Here is a 4,105-nt window from a genome sequence, read left to right on the forward strand (position 1 = left end):
GGAGGATATGATATTAGAATTACCGTATTTTTTGCTCTATAAGACTCACTTTTTCCCTCCTAAAAAGTAAGGGGAAATGTGTGTGCATCTTATGGAGTGAATGCAGGCTGCGCAGGTATCCCAGAAGCCAGAACAGCAAGAGGGATTGTTGCTTTCACTGCACAGCGATCCCTCTTGCTGTTCTGGCTTCTGAGATTCAGAATATTTTTTTTCTTGTTTTCCTCCTCCAAAAACTAGGTGCGTCTTGTGATCTGGTGCGTCTTATAGAGCGAAAATACGGTATGAGAACTCTACGCAATGACTGATTGCTCTGGATTTCATGTTGCTTAAGTAAATGTTGGAAGCTGAACATTGAAAGATACAGGGCAGACAAAAGGAAGTACTACTTTACACAGTTGCATGGTTAAGCTTTGGTGTTTGCCACTACAAGAGGTTGTAATGGGCAGCAACGTAATTGGCATTAAAAGAGGATTAGACAAATTCATGGAGGATAAGGCTATGAATAGCTACTAGCCACCACTGTTGGAGCCAGCATGCCTCTGAACACCAGTTGCCTGGAATCACAGGTGGAGAGAGTGTCGCTGAGGTCAGGATTTGCTTTCACCTTTCAGGTTTCCTATTGCCATCTGGTTGGCCAATGGGACAGTAATATATCTGTTCAGTATAATGCAATTGTTTTCAAACCGTGGGATGCGGCTGCCTCTCGAGAAGAAGAAGAAGCCAAGATCTAGATGGGTTCAATGTTGCCTGGAGTAAAGCCCCAACATCCCAGTGTAGTTTAGGAAGAAGGACATTGTTCTGTTTCACTGTGTATGACTGGATAGCTCAATTGGTTAAAGTGTGGTGCTGATCATGCCAAGGTTGCAGGTCCGATCCCCTTATGGAACAGCTGCATATTCTTGAATTGCAGGAGGTTGGACTAGATGATCCTCAGAGTCCCTTCCAACTCTATGACCCTCAGACAAATGAAACAGAATTTGCGACCCAGCTGAAGGAGGAGATGAGAGGTATCTTCCTCATTTCCTGTTCTAATGCCAGGGTGGGATTACGACCCCAGCCCAAAGGTGGTTGCATACACACCACTACATTGAAGGATCTCTGCAAAGAGAGGAACAGAGGACGGATGCTGGGTTGTGGGGTTACAGAAAGTTTAAAAGGGGGCTGGCTGAATTTAGAAGGGGAGTTTTACAAGCTGTGATATGATGGCTAAGGGAGATGTCTGCCTCTCCCCTGTTAGCATACAACAAGGCAGAAGACATGATGAGATTGGTGCAAAGGAGGGAAGGAAGGTCAGGATCAAGTGTGTCAGGTGGAGCATTTTGATATTGCATCAAAAGCATCAGATTCCTAAGAAAAGCCTTTGATTCCCTGATTGTAATGTAAAGAGCAGTGGCTTTAAACCCTCTTGAAAAACCCACCTTAACATAATCCAGGAGAGAAGAACCTTTTCTGAGTACCAGGCTTGGGCATGAAAGCACTTGTGTCTCCAGCTGCCATTATCACTGTTAAAGGAAGGACAAGTTCCAGGAAACTGTAAAAATAAAAATAAAAATCAGGGTGTCTGCATCTCTGAGCAAAACAACTGATAGGCTGCATGTTTTTCTAAGCCCTTACCTTGAAGGAGATCATTTGACTTTAATAGGATTATTTCAGACCCTCTGGTTACCAGGTTGCAGCCCTGAGGAGCTTAATATTATCTTCTGTCTTGAGGACAAACCTTCAGAAAGGTCAGCATGTTCTTAGCTATGAAAACTTTGCATGCAGAAAATGTGAGAAGCAGCTAATGAGCAAAGCATCTAGTCGCTTCAGAAGGTTACACTTCATTTGGGAGTTTTATACCTTTACATGACTGTAACCTAGAGAGATTGGCAAGAATAGTCCGTCTGGAAAGGCATTGCTTCAGCTTTCAGGTAGGCCTTTCCAGTTTGGAAATTTGGTACAAAACTGAAAGTGTGCAAAAGCAACTGGAAAAGAAGGAAAGAGACTTGTCCATTGCCTTATTGAAATTAGTGGACCTAACATATTCATGTTCATTGAATTCAGTGGATCCACTTTGAGTAAAATTTAATTGAATACCACCCATCCTTGTGCACAATTATTATTATTCATCACTTTAAAAACTAAATGTAACCTAAAGTGACTTACAAAAAAGTAGCACATAAATTAAAGCCAACATAAAACTAAAGCTAAAAGCAGATTCATAGTAATTAAAAAGCATATTTATAAAAAGTCTCTGAAGGAGACCACAAATATCAATCCCTTCCAAATTAAAGGCCAAAGAAAGGCTGGCAGGAGGGGGGAGGGAACCCAACATTTTTGCCTCACACCTAAAAATAGCTTGTGATGGCGCCAGGTCTGCAGATCCTCAGTAGGGCTGGTCAGCAGCAGCACATTTCTTTATCTTTATCAACTTCATGTCAGGCAGAAATTCAACAGGTGGTGCACTACTTCTCACACATCTATATTCTTGGAGGGGGCGGGAAAAGTGGCATCTTAAAGGCTAACTAGTTTTATTAGTGCTGATGCATTGGGTGGCAGGATCCTCAAAGATGTCCTCTATGGGAAGCTGGCTTTGGGCACCAGACTTGTTGGCAGACTAACTCTGTGTTACAAAGATATCTGCAAACATGACATGAAGGCTGGCAACATTAACCCCACCATATGGGAATCCCTTGCAGATGACAGCAGCATCAGGAGACAATCAGTTGGGTTGTGTATCCAAAGCAGTGACCAGAGGAGGAATGACCACTGGGAGGAGTGCAGAAAGAAGAAATGCTATGGTACACCTGCGTCAGCACAACTGGATGCCTTCATCTGCCCCAACTGCAACAAAACATGTCTCTTCTGTATCAGTCTGTACGGCCACAGCAGGCGCTGTAACTCCAATGGCTTGACCTCACCCCCAAAGGCACACTCCTCCATCGTCTCCCAAGACAGACAAGTGCCAAGCATGCATTGGATAAAAGTGCCACATGCAAGACCCCTTGTTGCATTTGTTGCAACAAACAAACATGGCTGCCCCCCCCCCATTTCCACGAAAGGTCCCTCAAAGGGGCTATGAAACTTCAGTAGTTCTGTGCTCCTGGCTTCTTTAGAACTGCAGCCCCTTCAGACTTCAGCTGAGGGCAATCTGAATGAACAGCAAGCTGGATGCATCTGGCAAATTACCTGCTGCTGAGCAAGTTTTGCTTTGAGTGACAGGGCTGTGTGCCTATAACCCTAAACATCACATTGAAGGCCTTTATCCTCAAGCCAAGTTTACAGATTTCATAAAGGCATTAAACAAACAGTGCAATGTTTTCACATAAACAAACTTAGCTAGCAAAAATATTTGCTCCATTTCCTTTTCCTTTCGTTAGAGTTTGTGTGATTAATACCTGTGTGTCAGTTAATGTTTCCCAAAGCTGTCAGCTTGCCTCATTAGTACTTTGGTGGAAACACCAGGCCATGCAAATTACTCTTAGGCCCAATTACAAGTGGGCAAATCAAAATAGTAAGCACTGGTGAGGAATGCCAGCAGCAGGATTCCTGCATATTTAACAGCCAGGAAGAAATTCTGTACTCACATATTTCTTTTCCGGGCAGAAGACAGGCAAATGCCATGCAGGCTGAGGAACAGACAGTCTATATTGTTACTAGTTTATTCTTTAAGCACAGTTGCAATCGCCTCGCAGTATAGCTCAACAGAACAAAGTTTCAGGTGACTGAGCCATGGTTTTGTGGGAAATCTGTGGGAGAAATAGGAGCATTTCACTTAAACCTGTCATCATTGCAAAACAATAGTGATACTCTTTTATCTGACAGATCTCTGCTTTCTTTGGCATTTATGATTTACATAAAGCAAGTGCCTGTTTTCTCAGCTCTAGCCAAGTGCCTTCACATGTCTTCAACTTTTCTTGGCCTCTATAATACTACCCAAGGGTATTCTCATTATAAGCTCAAAAACGGGCCTCAGCAACAAATCCGGTGCTATGTGTCTAATTCCTATCACAATACCAGGATGGCATGGAAAATATAGAACAAGTTGGACTTCTCAGTTTAGTCTTCCTCATCAATGGCACTGTGTATCTCCAGGTAAGGAAAACTGGAGATGTCTTGTTTGGAT

The 4,105-nt window shown here is 43.1% G+C and overlaps 1 long non-coding RNA gene across 1 annotated transcript; it reads left to right on the forward strand.

Moving 5' to 3' along the window:
* The first annotated feature begins 951 nt into the window (after window positions 1–951).
* LOC310762650 lies at window positions 952–3,865 on the forward strand. The gene is made up of 2 exons (XR_014548106.1): window positions 952–1,007; window positions 2,679–3,865. It is a non-coding gene; the product is annotated as an uncharacterized lncRNA (long non-coding RNA).
* The last annotated feature ends 240 nt before the right edge of the window (window positions 3,866–4,105 follow it).

This window comes from Podarcis filfolensis (genome assembly GCF_964270895.1).
Source record: "Podarcis filfolensis genome assembly, chromosome: 5".
In the NCBI taxonomy this organism is placed as follows: domain Eukaryota; kingdom Metazoa; phylum Chordata; class Lepidosauria; order Squamata; family Lacertidae; genus Podarcis; species Podarcis filfolensis.